Source organism: Oncorhynchus nerka, linkage group LG22 (genome assembly GCF_034236695.1).
Source record: "Oncorhynchus nerka isolate Pitt River linkage group LG22, Oner_Uvic_2.0, whole genome shotgun sequence".
Classification (NCBI taxonomy): domain Eukaryota; kingdom Metazoa; phylum Chordata; class Actinopteri; order Salmoniformes; family Salmonidae; genus Oncorhynchus; species Oncorhynchus nerka.
Window position 1 is genome coordinate 105,970,977 of NC_088417.1, and position 17,724 is coordinate 105,988,700.

Sequence of the window (17,724 nt, forward strand, 5' to 3'; positions counted from 1 at the left end):
TATAGTTCCCCTAAGGAAAAGCACCTTTAGTAAATCTGCATTCTCTGTGAGAGCTTCCCATGTCTGGAATACACTGCCATCAGACACACGTAACTGCACCACATATCACACTTTCACAAAATGCTTGAAGACCTGGCTAAAGGTCAATCAGATGTGTGAACATGGTCCATAGCTGTGTGTTGCCGCTTTCCATGTTGTCTGTTGTCTGTAGCTTGTGAGGTGTGGAAACACTTTGTTGCTTTTATGAATTTTGTCTTGCTGCTTTTTGTTCTGTCTGTATGCTACGTCTTGCTTGTCCTATGTTGCTCTGTCTGTATGCTATGTCTTGCTTGTCCTATGTTGCTCTGTCTGTATGCTACGTCTTGCTTGTCCTATGTTGCTCTGTCTGTCTGTATGCTACGTCTTGCTTGTCCTATGTTGCTCTGTCTGTATGCTACGTCTTGCTTGTCCTATGTTGCTCTGTCTGTATGCTACGTCTTGCTTGTCCTATGTTGCTCTGTCTGTATGCTATGTCTTGCTTGTCCTATGTTGCTCTGTCTGTATGCTACGTCTTGCTTGTTCTATGTTGCTCTGTCTGTATGCTATGTCTTGCTTGTCCTATGTTGCTCTGTCTGTATGCTATGTCTTGCTTGTCCTATGTTGCTCTGTCTGTATGCTATGTCTTGCTTGTCCTATGTTGCTCTGTCTGTATGCTACGTCTTGCTTGTTCTATGTTGCTCTGTCTGTATGCTATGTCTTGCTTGTCCTATGTTGCTCTGTCTGTATGCTATGTCTTGCTTGTCCTATGTTGCTCTGTCTGTATGCTATGTCTTGCTTGTCCTATGTTGCTCTGTCTGTATGCTATGTCTTGCTTGTTCTATGTTGCTCTGTCTGTATGCTATGTCTTGCTTGTCCTATGTTGTTCTGTCTGTATGCTACGTCTTGCTTGTCCTATGTTGCTCTGTCTGTATGCTATGTCTTGCTTGTCCTATGTTGCTCTGTCTGTATGCTACGTCTTGCTTGTTCTATGTTGCTCTGTCTGTATGCTATGTCTTGCTTGTCCTATGTTGCTCTGTCTGTATGCTACGTCTTGCTTGTCCTATGTTGCTCTGTCTGTATGCTATGTCTTGCTTGTCCTATGTTGTTCTGTCTGTATGCTATGTCTTGCTTGTCCTATGTTGCTCTGTCTGTATGCTATGTCTTGCTTGTCCTATGTTGCTATGTCTTGCTTGTTCTATGTTGCTATTGTCTATATTGTAATTGTTTTTAATAACCTGCCCAGGGACTGCGGTTGAAATATAGCCTGCTGGCTAAAACCGGCACTTTTACTGAAACGTTGATTAATGTGCACTGTCCCTGTAAAAATAAACTTAAACTCAACTTAAACTCAGGAGGTGACTAAGCAGTGTGGAAGCTCAGCATGGCAGATGTGTTGTTACCTACCCTTACCACCTGGGGGCGGCCCGTCAGGAAGTCCAGGATCCAGTTGCAGAGGGAGGTGTTTAGTCCAAGGGTCCTTAGCTTAGTGATGAGCTTTGTGGGTACTATGGTGTTGAACGCTGAGCTGTAAATCAATGAAAAGCATTCTCACGTAGGGATGTTCCTTTTGTCCAGGTGGGAAATGGCAGTGCGGAGTGCAATTGAGATTGCATAATCTGTGGATCTGTTGAGGCAGTATGGAAATTGGAGTAGGTCTAAGGTTTTTGGGATGATGTTGGTGATGTGAGCCATGACCAGCCTTTCAAAGCACTTCATCGGTACTGACATGAGTTTTAGGGGGTGGATGTTATTTGGGCAGGTTAGGGTGGGGATCATCGATCAGCTCTCTCTCTGATCACTCCCCCTCTCTCTCGCCTTCTCTCTCTGATCACTTCCCCTTTTCTCTCTCCCCTCTCTCAATTCAATTTAATTCAAATGGCTTTATTGGCATGTAAAACATATGTTTACATTGCCATAGCAACCTGAAAAAGATAATAAAGAAAAGTGAAATAAACAATAAAATTAAGAGTAAAAGAAGTATAAATCAATAAAGTTGTAAATCATGCAGCACCTTATGTCACGATCGCAGATTTTAGAGAAACAATAAATGTCGGTACATTTAAGTGTCTTATATCGGCTGTAAGCTTACATTCTTGTTAATATAACTGCACTGTCAGATTTACAGTAGACTTTACAGCCACTCGGCTGGTATTACTGTGAAAAAATGCCATGCTATTGTTTGGGGAGAGCTCTTAACAATAAAACATATTTTTCACCGCTAGCGGTTTGATAAATTCACCTCTGAAGGTGAAATGTGTACTTTATTTATTTTATTTGATTTCACCTTTATTTAACCAGGTAGGCTAGTTGAGAACAAGTTCTCATTTGCAACTGCGACCTGGCCAAGATAAAGCATAGCAGTGTGAACAGACAACACAGAGTTACACATGGAGTAAACAATTAACAAGTCAATAACACAGTAGAAAAAAAATGGGCAGAAAAAAAAAAAGAAAAAAGGAGAGTCTATATACTATTGTAGATAGATAGATAGAGATATGTGTGTGCAAAAGGCATGAGGAGGTAGGCCAATAATTACAATTTTGCAGATTAACACTGGAGTGATAAATGATCAGATGGTCATGTACAGGTAGAGATATTGGTGTGCAAAAGAGCAGAAAAGTAAATAAATAAAATGAGGTAGGTAAAAATGGGTGGGCTATTTACCGATAGACTATGTACAGCTGCAGCGATCGGTTAGCTGCTCAGATAGCAGATGTTTGAAGTTGGTGAGGGAGATAAAAGTCTCCAACTTCAGCGATTTTTGCAATTCGTTCCAGTCACAGGCAGCAGAGAACTGGAACGAAAGGCGGCCAAATGAGGTGTTGGCTTTAGGGATGATCAGTGAGATACACCTGCTGGAGCGCGTGCTACGGATGGGTGTTGCCATCGTGACCAGTGAACTGAGATAAGGCGGAGCTTTACCTAGCATGGACTTGTAGATGACCTGGAGCCAGTGGGTCTGGCGACGAATATGTAGCGAGGGCCAGCCGACTAGAGCATACAAGTCGCAGTGGTGGGTGGTACAAGGTGCTTTAGTGACAAAACGGATGCCACTGTGATAAACTGCATCCAGTTTGCTGAGTAGTGTTGGAAGCAAATTTGTAGATGACATCGCCGAAGTCGAGGATCGGTAGGATAGTCAGTTTTACTAGGGTAAGTTTGGCGGCGTGAGAGAAGGAGGCTTTGTTGCGGAATAGAAAGCAGACTCTTGATTTGATTTTCGATTGGAGATGTTTGATATGAGTCTGGAAGGAGAGTTTACAGTCTAGCCAGACACCTAGGTACTTATAGATGTCCACATATTCAAGGTTGGAAGGGTGGGGATGCTGGTCAGGCGTGCGGGTGCAGGCAGCGAACGGTTGAAAAGCATGCATTTGGTTTTACTAGCGTTTAAGAGCAGTTGGAGGCCACGGAAGGAGTGTTGTATGGCATTGAAGCTCGTTTGGAGGTTAGATAGCACAGTGTCCAAGGACGGGCCGGAAGTATATAGAATGGTGTCGTCTGCGTCGAGGTGGATCAGGGAATCACCCGCAGCAAGAGCAACATCATTGATATATACAGAGAAAAGAGTCGGCCCAGGATTGAACCCTGTGGCACCCCCATAGAGACTGCCAGAGGACCGGACAGCATGCCCTCCGATTTGACACACTGAACTCTGTCTGCAAAGTAATTGGTGAACCAGGCAAGGCAGTCATCAGAAAAACCGAGGCTACTGAGTCTGCCGATAAGAATATGGTGATTGACCGAGTCGAAAGCCTTGGCAAGGTCGATGAAGACGGCTGCACAGTACTGTCTTTTATCGATGGCGGTTATGATATCGTTTAGTACCTTGAGCGTGGCTGAGGTGCACCCGTGACCGGCTCGGAAACCAGATTGCACAGCGGAGAAGGTACGGTGGGATTTGAGATGGTCAGTGACCTGTTTGTTGACTTGGCTTTCGAAGACCTTAGATAGGCAGGGCAGGATGGATATATGTATGTAACAGTTTGGGTCCAGGGTGTCTCCCCCTTTGAAGAGGGGGATGACTGCGGCAGCTTTCCAATCCTTGGGGATCTCAGACGATATGAAAGAGAGGTTGAACAGGCTGGTAATAGGGGTTCCGACAATGGCGGCGGATAGTTTCAGAAATAGAGTGTCCAGATTGTCAAGCCCAGCTGATTTGTATGGGTCCAGGTTTTGCAGCTCTTTCAGAACATCTGCTATCTGGATTTGGGTAAAGGAGAACCTGGAGAGGCTTGGGCGAGTAGCTGCGGGGGGGGCGGAGCTGTTGGCCGAGGTTGGAGTAGCCAGGCGGAATGCATGGCCAGCCGTTGAGAAATGCTTGTTGAAGTTTTCGATAATCATGGATTTATCGGTGGTGACCGTGTTACCTAGCCTCAGTGCAGTGGGCAGCTGGGAGGAGGTGCTCTTGTTCTCCATGGACTTCACAGTGTCCCAGAACTTTTTGGAGTTGGAGCTACAGGATGCAAACTTCTGCCTGAAGAAGCTGGCCTTAGCTTTCCTGCACACTGTGGTATTTCAACCAATAGATATGGGAGTTTATCAAAATGTGATTTGTTTTCGACCTCTTTGTGGGTCTGTGTAATCTGAGGGAAATATGTGTCTCTAATATCCTCATACATTTGGCAGGAGGTTTGGATCTTTCACAATAGCAAGGCTATGCTCTCTGAGTCTGTGCATAGTCAAAGCTTTCCTTAATTTTAGGTCAGTGTTCAGGTGTTCTGCTGTTTAGGGCCAAAAAGCATTTCTAGTTTGCTCGTTTTTATTGTTCATTCTTTCCAAGTAATTATCGTTTTGTTTTCTCATGATTTAGTTGGATCTGATTGTGTTGCTGACCTGGGGCTCTGTGGAGTCCCAGGACCAGCTTGCTTAGGGGACTCTTCTCCAGGTTCATCTCTCTGTAGGTGATGGCTTTGTTCTGGTAAGTTTGGGAATCGCTTCCTTTTAGGGGGTTCTAGAATTTAACGCCTCTTTTTCTGGATTTTGATAATTAGTGGGTATCGGCCTAATTCTGCTCTGCATGTATTATTTGGTGTTTTACTTTGTACACATACAATATTTTTTCAGAATTCTGCATTTGGAGTTGGTCCCATTTTGTGAAATCTTGGTTGGTGAGCGGACTCCAGACCTCACAAACATAAAGGGCAATGGGCTCTATAACTGATTCAAGTATTTTTAGTCAGATCCTAATTTGTATGTCAAATTTTATGTTTCTTTTGATGGCATAGAAGGCTCTTCTTGCCTTGTCCCTCAGATCGTTCACAGCTTTGTGGAAGTTACCTGTGTCGCTGATGTTTAGGCTTAGGTATGTATAGTTTTTCTGTGCTCTAGGGAACACCATTATTTTTTGTCTTACTGAGATTTACTATCAGGGCCCAGGTCTGTCAGGGCCCAGGTCTGTCAGGACCCAGGTCTGTCAGGGCCCAGGTCTGTCAGGGCCCAGTTCTGTCAGGGCCCATGTCTGTCAGGGCCCAGGTCTGTCAGGGCCCAGGTCTGACAGAGTCTGTGCAGAAGATCTAGGTGCTGCTGTAGGCCCTACTTGGTTGGGGACAAAAGCACCAGATCATCAGCAAACAGTAGTCATTTGACTTCAGATTCTAGTAGGGTGAGGCCGGGTGCTGCAGATTACTCTAATGTCCTCACCAATTCGTTGATATGTGTTGAAGAGGGCGAAGCTCAAGCTGCATCCATATCTCACCCCCCGGCCTTGTTGAAAGAAATGTGTTTTGCCAATTTGAACCACACTCTTGTTGTTTGTGTAAATGGATTTTAAAATATATTTTGTTTTCCAACAACACCACTTTGCATCAATTTGTATAGCGGACCATCATGTCAAATTGAGTCAAAACGTTTTTTTGAAGTCAACAAAGCATGAGAAGACTTTGCCTTTGTTTTGATTAGTTTGTTTGTCAGTTAGGGTGTGCATGGTGAATACGTAGTCTGTCGTACGGTGATTTGGTAAAAAGCACATAAGAAATTTGCTCAGTACATTTTCACTGATAAAAATGTATGAGTCTGCTGATAATAATAATGCAGAAGATTTTCCCCAAGGTTGCTGTTGATGCATATCCCACAGTAGTTTTTGGTATCAAATTTGTCTCCACTTTTGTGGATTGGGGTGATCAGACCTTGGTTTCCGAGGATGATGTTATAGTATAGCCAATTTGAATTTGTGGTCTGTATATTTGATCATTTCATTTAGGATACCATCAACACCACAAGCTTTTTGGGTTGAAGGGTTTGTATTTTGTCCTGTAGTCCATTCAATGTAATAGGAGAATCCAGTGGGTTCTGGTAGTCTTTAATGTAATTGGAGAATCCAGTGGGTTCTGGTAGTCTTTAACAGTTGAGAATCTAAGATTCTGTAATTCTTTCTTTCCAGTGGGTTCCCTCTTTATCAATTAGAATCCAGTGGGTTCTGGTAGTCTTTATCTCTTCCCCATCTTCTCTGATCAATCCGAACTGGAGAATCCAGTGGGTTCTGGTAGTCTTTAATGTAACAGGAGAATCCAGTGGGTTCTGTCACCCCATCTTTAATCCCCATCTGGGTTGATCACTCCTAACTAATTGGAGAATCACCCCATCTAATCTCCCCATCTCTCTGATTCTAAGATGTGAATTCTTTCTTTCCTCTCCCTCTGATCACTCCTAACTCCATCACCCCATCTCTCTCCCCATCTCTCTGATCACTCCGAACTTCGTCACCACATCTCTCTGATCACTCCTAACTCCGTCACCCCATCTCTCTCCCCATCTCTCTGATCACTCCTAACTCCGTCACCCCATCTCTCTGATCACTCCGAACTCCGTCACCCCATCTCTCTCCCCATCTCTCTGATCACTCCTAACTCCGTCACCCCATCTCTCTCCCCATCTCTCTGATCACTCCTAACTCCATCACCCCATCTCTCTCCCCATCTCTCTGATCACTCCTAACTCCGTCACCCCATCTCTCTCCCCATCTCTCTGATCATCCCTAATTCTGACATCTGGTTCAGGATGTTGATCCAGAGGCTAAGTATGTTAAGGGAAATATTGTTACAGTTTAATTTAACCATTCTTTTGTTTAAAAAATAAACACAGTTGGGACGAGGAACTAGAAGATGAGAAAGAGCTGTGCTCCAATCACATCTTTGAAAAATACCTGGGCTTCAATCAAATCAAATCAAATGTTATTTGTGCCAAATACAACAGCTGTAGTAGAAGCCCTCACAGTGAAATGCTGAATACAACAGGTGTAGTAGACCTTACAGTGAAATGCTGAATACAACAGGTGTAGTAGACCTTACAGTGAAATGCTGAATACAACAGGTGTAGTAGACCTCACAGTGAAATGCGGAATACAACAGGTGTAGTAGACCTCACAGTGAAATGCCGAATACAACAGGTGTAGTAGACCTCACAGTGAAATGCTGAATACAACAGGTGTAATAGACCTTACAGTGAAATGCTGAATACAACAGGTGTAGTAGACCTCACAGTGAAATGCAGAATACAACAGGTGTAGTAGACCTCACAGTGAAATGCCGAATACAACAGGTGTAGTAGACCTCACAGTGAAATGCTGAATACAACAGGTGTAATAGACCTTACAGTGAAATGCCGAATACAACAGGTGTAGTAGACCTCACAGTGAAATGCTGAATACAACAGGTATAGTAGACCTTACAGTGAAATGCTGAATACAACAGGTGTAGTAGACCTTACAGTGAAATGCTGAATACAACCGGTGTAGTAGACCTTACAGTGAAATGCTGAATACAACAGGTGTAGTAGACCTTACAGTGAAATGCTGAATACAACAGGTGTAGTAGACCTTACAGTGAAATGCTGAATAAAACAAGTGTAGACCGTACAGTGAAATGCTGAATAAAACAAGTGTAGACCTTACAGTGAAATGCTGACTTACAACAGGTGTAGTAGACCTTACAGTGAAATGCTGAATACAACAAGTGTAGACCGTACATTGAAATGCTGAATACAACAAGTGTAGACCGTACATTGAAATGCTGAATACAACAAGTGTAGACCTTACAGTGAAATGCTGAATACAACAAGTGTAGACCGTACATTGAAATGCTGAATACAACAAGTGTAGACCGTACAGTGAAATGCTGAATACAACAAGTGTAGACCATACAGTGAAATGCTGACTTACAACAGGTGTAGTAGACCTTACAGTGAAATGCTGAATACAACAAGTGTAGACCGTACAGTGAAATGCTGACTTACAACAGGTGTAGTAGACCTTACAGTGAAATGCTGAATACAACAGGTGTAGTAGACCTCACAGTGAAATGCTGAATACAACCGGTGTAGTAGACCTTACAGTGAAATGCTGAATACAACAGGTGTAGTAGACCTTACAGTGAAATGCTGAATACAACAGGTGTAGTAGACCTTACAGTGAAATGCTGAATAAAACAAGTGTAGACCGTACAGTGAAATGCTGAATAAAACAAGTGTAGACCTTACAGTGAAATGCTGACTTACAACAGGTGTAGTAGACCTTACAGTGAAATGCTGAATACAACAAGTGTAGACCGTACATTGAAATGCTGAATACAACAAGTGTAGACCGTACATTGAAATGCTGAATACAACAAGTGTAGACCTTACAGTGAAATGCTGAATACAACAAGTGTACACCGTACATTGAAATGCTGAATACAACAAGTGTAGACCGTACAGTGAAATGCTGAATACAACAAGTGTAGACCATACAGTGAAATGCTGACTTACAACAGGTGTAGTAGACCTTACAGTGAAATGCTGAATACAACAAGTGTAGACCGTACAGTGAAATGCTGACTTACAACAGGTGTAGTAGACCTTACAGTGAAATGCTGAGTAGACCTCACAGTAAATGCTGAATACAACAGGTGTAGTAGACCTCACAGTGAAATGCTGAATACAACAGGTGTAGTAGACCTTACAGTGAAATGCTGAATACAACAGGTGTAGTAGACCTCACAGTGAAATGCTGAATACAACAGGTGTAGTAGACCTCACAGTGAAATGCAGAATACAACAGGTGTAGTAGACCTCACAGTGAAATGCTGAATACAACAAGTGTAGACCGTACAGTGAAATGCTGAATACAACAAGTGTAGACCATACAGTGAAATGCTGACTACAACAAGTGTAGACCATACAGTGAAATGCTGAATACAACAAGTGTAGACCGTACAGTGAAATGCTGAATACAACAAGTGTAGACCATACAGTGAAATGCTGAATACAACAAGTGTAGACCATACAGTGAAATGCTGAATACAACAAGTGTAGACCGTACAGTGAAATGCTGAATACAACAAGTGTAGACCGTACAGTGAAATGCTGAATACAACAAGTGTAGACCATACAGTGAAATGCTGACTACAACAGGTGTAGTAGACCTTACAGTGAAATGCTGACTTACAACAGGTGTAGTAGACCTTACAGTGAAATGCTGAATACAACAAGTGTAGACCATACAGTGAAATGCTGACTACAACAGGTGTAGTAGACCTTACAGTGAAATGCTGACTTACAACAGGTGTAGTAGACCTTACAGTGAAATGCTGACTTACAACAGGTGTAGTAGACCGTACAGTGAAATGCTGACTTACAAGCCCTTAACCAACAACGCAGTTTTAAGATCAAATATGTGGTACGAAAAAAAATAAGAAAAAAAAACAATCCCACCTTAGAAAAAGACCTGGAAAAGAAATAGAAAATAAACATGGAAGAAGAGTTGAAACGTAACACCACAAGGGCTCACTGCAGACAGAGAGCAGAGCCATGTCCCACATGCCCTATGGGCTCTGGTCTGAAGTGGTGGACTATATAGGGAATAGGGTTCCATAGGGCTCTGGTCTAAAGTAGTGCACTATATATAGGAAATAAGGTTCTATAGGGCTCTGGTCTAAAGTAGTGCACTATATAGGGAATATGGTGCCATTTGGGAGACATTGCCAGGTTTAAAGAAGGTCCATTAGGCTGTGGTAATCTTCTCTCTGATACAGGAGCATCAAATGGACTCTCTCTGTCCATCCAGAATACTGCTTCTTATTAAAACCTTTCCTTCTGCTCCCTAAACCCTAAACCCTGCTTTAACAAGTACTCAATGTATTATCTACATGATACCCCTGTAGGGGACAACACACACACATGCACACACACACACATTGGCCCTTTCCCAGTTTATATGGAGGGGCTTAAACTAAACCAGCTGGAAGGACTGACTGACTGACAAACTGGCTGACTGGCTGACTGGCTGGCTGACTGGCAGACCGACTCTCTGACTGGCTGACTGGCTGACTGGCTGGCTGGTTGGCTGACTGACTGACTGACTGGCTGACTGGCTGACTGGCTGGCTGGCTGGCTGACTGGCTGGCTGACTGGCTGACTGACTGGCTGACTGGCTGGCTGACTGACTGGCTGACTGGCTGGCTGACTGGCTGACTGGCTGGCTGACTGGCTGACTGGCTGGTTGCTCAGACAACAGAGCTGCTGGTAAGACCTTTTAGAGGGATTTAGAAATATAAATATAACGGGAGGAGGAAGAGGAGGAGGAGGAGAGTGGTAGTCCTAATCCTTCAAGGCATGACACTAGAAGTCAGACATGGACATCTAAGACCTTCCAGTCTTCCTTTGATGTTCCTGGATAAACACTTAAAACAGTGTGAGGTGTGCTGGAGGGCTTGGTCATCCAGACAGGGAGGTTGGGGCTAGGGCTTGGGCATCCAGACAGGGAGGTTGGGGCTAGGTCTTGGGCATCCAGACAGGGAGGTTGGGGCTAGGGCTTGGGCATTGGGGCCAGACAGGGAGGTTGGGGCTAGGTCTTGGGCATCCAGACAAGGAGGTTGGGCTAGGTCTTGGGCATCCAGACAGGGAGGTTGGGGCTTGGGCATCCAGACAGGGAGGTTGGGGCTAGGTTGGGCATCCAGACAGGGAGGTTGGGGCTAGGTCTTGGGCATCCAGACAGGGAGGTTGGGGCTAGGTCTTGGGCATCCAGACAGGGAGGTTGGGGCTAGGGCTTGGGCATCCAGACAGGGAGGTTGGGGCTAGGGCTTGGGCATCCAGACAGGGAGGTTGGGGCTAGGGCTTGGGCATCCAGACAGGGAGGTTGGGGCTAGGGCTTGGGCATCCAGACAGGGAGGTTGGGGCTAGGGCTTGGGCATCCAGACAGGGAGGTTGGGCAGGGCTTGGGCATCCAGACAGGGAGAGTTGGGGCCAGACAGGGGGAGGTTGGGGCTAGGGCTTGGGCATCCAGACAGGGAGGTTGGGGCTAGGGCTTGGGCATCCAGACAGGGAGGTTGGGGCTAGGGTTGGGCATCCAGACAGGGAGGTTGGGGCTAGGTCTTGGGCATCCAGACAGGGAGGTTGGGGCTAGGTCTTGGGCATCCAGACAGGGAGGTTGGGGCTATGGCTTGGGCATCCAGACAGGGAGGTTGGGGCTAGGGCTTGGAGGCTGGGAGCCTGGGGATGGGGCTGAATGGGGCTGAATGGGGCTGGGGAAGGGTTTGGGGTATGGGGCTGAATGGGACTGGGGCAGGGACTGGGGTATGGGGCCGAATGGGTCTGGGGCTGAATGAGGCTGGGGCTGAATGATGCTGAGGCAGGGACTGGGGTATGAGGCTGGGGCTGAATGAGGCTGAGGCAGGGACTGGGGTATGGGGCTGGGGAAGGGTTTGGGGTATGAGGCTGGGGCAGGGACTGGGGTATGGGGCTGGGGCTGAATGGGACTGAGGCAGGGACTGGGGTATGAGGCTGGGGCTAAATGGGACTGAGGCAGGGACTGGGGTTGGGGTATGGGACTGAATGGGGCTGAGGCAGGGTCTGGGGTATGAGGCTGGGGCAGGGTTTGGGGTATGAGGCTGGGGCTGAATGGGGCTGAGGCAGGGACTGGGGTATGAGGCTGGGACTGAATGGGGCTGAGGCAGGGTTTGGGGTATGGTGCTGAATAGGGCAGAGGCAGGGACTGGCGTATGGGGCTGAATGGGGCAGAGGCAGGGACTGGGGTATGAGGCTGGGGCAGGGACTGGGGTATGACGCTGGGGCTGAATGGGGCAGAGGCAGGGACTGGGTATGAGGCTGGGGCAGGTATTGGGGTATGGTGCTGGCGCAGGGTTTGGAGTATGAGGCTGGGCCAGGGTTTGGAGTATGAGGCTGTGGCAGGGACTGGGATATGACGCTGGGGCTGAATTAAGCTGGGGCAGGGTTTGGGGTATGGTGCTGAATGGGGCAGAGGCAGGGACTGGGGTATGAGGCTGGGGCAGGGATTGGGTTATGGTGCAGGGATTGGGGTATGGGGCTGAATTGGGCTGAGGCGGGAACTAGGGTATGAGGCTGGGGCAGGGATTGGGGTATGAGGCTGGGGCTGAATGGGGCTGGGGTAAGGACTGGGGTATGGAATGAATGGGGTTGGGATTGGGGTATGGGGCTGAATGGGTCTGGGATTGGGGTATGGGCTGAATGTGTCTGGGATTGGGGTATGGGGCTGAATGAGGCTGGGGGAGGGATTGGGGTATGGGGCAGGGATTGGGGTATGGGGCTGAATGGGGCAGGGATTGGGGTATGAGGCTGGGGAAGGGATTGGGGTATGGTGCTGAATGGGGCAGAGGCAGAGGCAGGGACTGGGTATGGGGCTGAATGGGGCAGAGGCAGGGACTGGGGGGTTGGGGTATGAGGCTGGGGGGTTTGTAGTATGAGGCAGGGTTGGGGGGTATGACTGGGGCTGAATGAAGCTGGGCTGCAGGGTTTGGGGTATGGTGCTGAATGGGGCAGAGGCAGGGACTGGGGTATGAGGCTGGGGCAGGGATTGGGTCATGGTGCAGGGATTGGGGTATGGGGCTGAATGGGGCTGAGGCGGGGACTGGGGTATGAGGCTGGGGCAGGGATTGGGGTATGAGGCTGGGGCTGAATGGGGCTGGGGAAAGGACTGGGGTATGGGATGAATGGGGCTGGGATGGGGTATGGGGCTGAATGGGGCTGGGATTGGGGTATGGGCTAAATGGGGCTGGGATTGGGGTATGGGGCTGAATGAGACTGGGGGAGGGATTGGGGTATGGGGCAGGGATTGGGGTATGGGGCTGAATGGGGCAGGGATTGGGGTATGAGGCTGGGGCTGATTGGGGCTGGGGCAGGGATTGGGGTATGGCCTGAATGGGGCTGGGATTGGGGTATGGGGCTGAATGAGGCTGGGGGAGGGATTGGGGTATGGGGCATAGATTGGGGTATGGGGCTGGGGCAGGGATTGGGGTATGGCCTGAACGGGGCTGATGCAGGGACTGGGGTATGAGGCTGGGGCAGGATTTCGGGTATGAGGCTGGGGCTGAATGGGGCTGGGGCAAGGACTGGGGTATGAGGCTGGGGCAGGGATTGGGGTATGAGGCTGGGGCTGAATGGGGCTGGGGCAAGGACTGGGGTATGAGGCTGGTGCAGGGTTTGGGGTTTGCGGCTGAATGGGGCAGGGATTGGGGTATGGGGCTGGGGCAGGGATTGGGGCTGGAGCTGAATGGGGTTAGGGATGAATGGGGCTGGGGAGGGGAAATAGAGTCTCGGTCCTCTCCCCTCTCACACACCCCGAAATGCATCTCCCAGCCCAGAAATCCCAGAAATGTGAGCTTTAAAATAACAGTAACCAACAATAGAGAAAAATAACAAAAACAGCACAATGGAGGAGAAGAAAGAAGGGAGGAATAGAGAGGTAGGAGAAGATAGAAGGAAGAATAGATAGAAGAGGTGAATAAAGAAGGGGGGAATAGATAGAAAAGGAGAAAATAGAAGGCAGGAATAGATAGAGGAGGAGAAGATAGAAGGGGAGAAGATAGAAGGAAGAATAGATAGAAGAGAAGAATAAAGAAGGGGGGAATAGATAGAAGGGAGAATAGATAGAAGGGAGGAGAAGATAGAAGGGGGAATAGATAGAAGGGAGGAATAGATAGAAGGGAGGAGAAGATAGATGGGAGGAATAGATAGAAAGGGAGGAGGAGATAGAAGGGGAGAAGATAGAAGGAAGAATAGATAGAAGGGAAGAAGATAGAAGGAAGAATAGATAGAAGGGGGGAATAGATAGAAGAGGAGAAGATAGAAGGGAGAATAGATAGAAGGGAGGAGAGGATAGAAGAGAGAATAGATAGAAGAGGAGAAGCTAGAATGAAGAATAGATAGAAGGGAGCAGAAGATAGAAGGGAGAATAGATAGAAGGGAGGAGAAGATAGAAGGGAGGAATAGATAGAAGAGGTGAAGATAGAAGGGAGGAATAGATATAAGGGATTTCCACTAAAACTAATCAATCAGGAGAGGATAATGGGTTCCATGCTGGAGAGTTGACACGGGTCAACTCGTCCCCTGACCTCTGCCATGGGGCCATGGGGAGAGAAAGGGCCGCACAATGGAATCCTCAGCTAATTGTCTGGCCAGTGTCACTGCTTTCAATGCCCTCCACTCTCTCCCTAATTCCTGTCTTTCTTCTCTCTCTCTCTCTTGTAGCGTTCTCGCCCCGGCTCCCTCTGCTCTCTCTCGCTCTCTCTCTCTCTCCCTTTGCAAAGCATCCACTTTGTAAGTGTGGATGGAGACAGAGCGAGAGTGCGAGACTGAGAAAACGAGAGAGTGAGAGAGAGAAATGGCGAGAGAAACAGAACTGCTTTTGGTGATTGCAAACGGCAGGTGAGCAAAGTGCGTTTCATTAATAGCAGGTCGCAATCAGCAATACAACCGTTTCCTTCTCAGGTCGCAATCAGCAATACAACCGTTTCCTTCTCAGGTCGCAATCAGCAATACAACCGTTTCCTTCTCAGGTCGCTATCAGCAATACAACCGTTTCCTTCTCAGGGCGCTATCAGCAACACAACCGTTTCCTTCTCAGGGCGCTATCAGCAACACAACCGTTTCCTTCTCAGGGCGCTATCAGCAACACAACCGTTTGCTTCTCAGGGCGCTATCAGCAACACAACCGTTTCCTTCTCAGGGCGCTATCAGCAACACAACCGTTTCCTTCTCAGGGCGCTATCAGCAACACAACCGTTTCCTTCTGAATACATCCAATAGATCACTGAGGATCAGCATGTGTTGTTATTAATTAGACCCAAGATAAAGCCACAGTATAGAGGCACAAGATCCAAGCAGCGATCCTTCCATCTGTCCTGAATGCTACTCTTAATACAAATCATCTTCTGTCAACTGTCCTATATTAGTCCAGCTCCAACCCACAGACAGATCCAGCACCAACACACAGACAGATCCAGCTCCAACCCACAGACAGATCCAGCACCAACACACAGACAGATCCAGCTCTAACACACAGACAGATCCAGCTCCAACACACAGACAGATCCAGCTCCAACACACAGACAGATCCAGCTCCAACACACAGACAAATCCAGCTCCAACACACAGACAGGAAAAAAGCTGATTTCCAGCAAGTACTCACTACAATATTTAGTGTGCTCCTCTCTGGTGTTTTCCCTATCCTGTCCTCCTGTCCTCCGCAGATGAGACGATGTGTGTGTCGCTCCAGTACAGAAAGTTGCAGTGCTGTAGGTAGGTAGATGTATAAGCAGGACAAGCTGTGAGCAGTGTGTGTCTCTCAGTGTCTGGCTCTGCACTGGCTGAGAATACTAAAGCATTTTAAACAGCTCTTCTCCCCATGTGACCAACCCAGCCAGCAAGAGAGAGGGAGTGAGAGAGAGAGAGGAGAGGCAGGAAAACATTAGCACCACGCTGGCTCTCTGTGACCACACAGCACCCCCTAGCCATCTCTCACTGTATTGCTCAAACACAGAGAGAGAGGCAGAGAGAGAGAGAGACAGACAGAGAGAGAGAGAGGCAGAGAGAGACAGAGAGAGATAGAGAGAGAGAGAGAGAGAGAGAGAGAGAGAGAGGCAGAGAGAGAGAGGCAGAGAGAGACAGAGAGAGACAGAGAGAGAGAGAGAGAGAGAAGAGAGAGAGAGAGAGAGAGAGAGAGAGAGAGAGAGAGAGAGGCTCCGACAAATATATATATACATACATGTTGACTACTAAACTACATCACCACAGTACTATAGGAGGTGACAGACAGACAGACAGACAGACAGACAGACAGACAGACAGACAGACAGACAGACAGACAGACAGACAGACAGACAGACAGACAGACAGACAGACAGACAGACAGACAGACTAGTGAGTGTGTATATAGTGTGTATATAGTCTACTGAGTGTGTATTTAGCGTGTATATAGACTTGTGAGTGTGTATTTAGTGTGTAAATAGTGTGTATATATAGTCTAGTGAGTGTGTATATAGTGTGTATATATAGTCTAGTGAGTGTGTATATAGTGTGTATATAGTGTGTATATATAGTCTAGTGAGTGTGTATATAGTGTGTATATAGAGTCTAGTGAGTGTGTATATAGTGTGTATATAGTTTGTATATATAGTCTAGTGTATATAGTATAGTCTATAGTGTGTATATAGTGTGTATATAGTGTGTATATATAGTCTAGTGAGTGTGTATATAGTGTGTATATAGTTTGTATATATAGTCTAGTGAGTGTGTATATAGTGTGTATATAGTGTGTATATAGAGTCTAGTGAGTGTGTATATAGTGTGTATATAGTTTGTATATATAGTCTAGTGAGTGTGTATATAGTGTGTATATAGTGTGTATATAGTGTGTATGTATAGTCTAGTGAGTGTGTATATAGTGTGTATATAGTGTGTATATAGTGTGTATATAGTGTGTATGTATAGTCTAGTGAGTGTGTATTTAGTGTGTATATATAGTCTAGTGAGTGTGTATATAGAGTCTAGTGAGTGTGTATATATAGTCTAGTGAGTGTGTATATAGTGTGTATATAGTGTGTATATATAGTCTAGTGAGTGTGTATATAGAGTCTAGTGAGTGTGTATACAGTGTGTATATATAGTCTAGTGAGTGTGTATATAGTGTGTATATAGTGTGTATACAGTGTGTATATATAGTCTAGTGAGTGTGTATATATAGTCTAGTGAGTGTGTATACAGTGTGTATATAGAGTCTAGTGAGTGTGTATATAGAGTCTAGTGAGTGTGTATATAGTGTGTATATAGTGTGTATATATAGTCTAGTGAGTGTGTATATAGTGTGTATATAGTGTGTATATAGAGTCTAGTGAGTGTGTATATAGAGTCTAGTGAGTGTGTATATAGTGTGTATATAGAGTCTAGTGAGTGTGTATATATAGTCTAGTGAGTGTGTATATAGTGTGTATATAGTGTGTATATATAGTCTAGTGAGTGTGTATATAGTGTGTATATAGTGTGTATATATAGTCTAGTGAGTGTGTATATAGAGTGTATATAGTGTGTATATATAGTCTAGTGAGTGTGTATATAGAGTCTAGTGAGTGTGTATACAGTGTGTATATATAGTCTAGTGAGTGTGTATATAGTGTGTATATAGTGTGTATACAGTGTGTATATATAGTCTAGTGAGTGTGTATATAGTGTTTATAGTGTGTATACAGTGTGTATATATAGTCTAGTGAGTGTGTATATAGTGTGTATATAGTGTGTATGTGTATATATAGTCTGGTGGGTGTGTATTTAGTATGTATACAGTTGAAGTCGGAAGATTACATACACTGAGCCAAATACATTTAAACTCAGTTTTATACAATTCCTGACATTTAATCCTACTAAAAATTCCCTGTTTTAGGTCAGTTAGTATCATCACTTTATTTTAAGAATGTGAAATGT

At 45.9% G+C, this 17,724-nt stretch overlaps 1 protein-coding gene across 1 annotated transcript in view; it reads right to left on the minus strand.

Annotated features, from left to right (window-relative positions):
• Nucleotides 1–15,645, minus strand: part of cntfr (ciliary neurotrophic factor receptor) — a 663,571-nt gene extending 647,926 nt beyond the window's left edge. The window contains exon 1 of the mRNA XM_065007697.1: nt 15,437–15,645. The gene's annotated coding sequence lies outside the window, so the exon portion shown is untranslated. The remainder of the gene's footprint in view (nt 1–15,436) is intronic.
• Nucleotides 15,646–17,724: the final 2,079 nt, after the last annotated feature.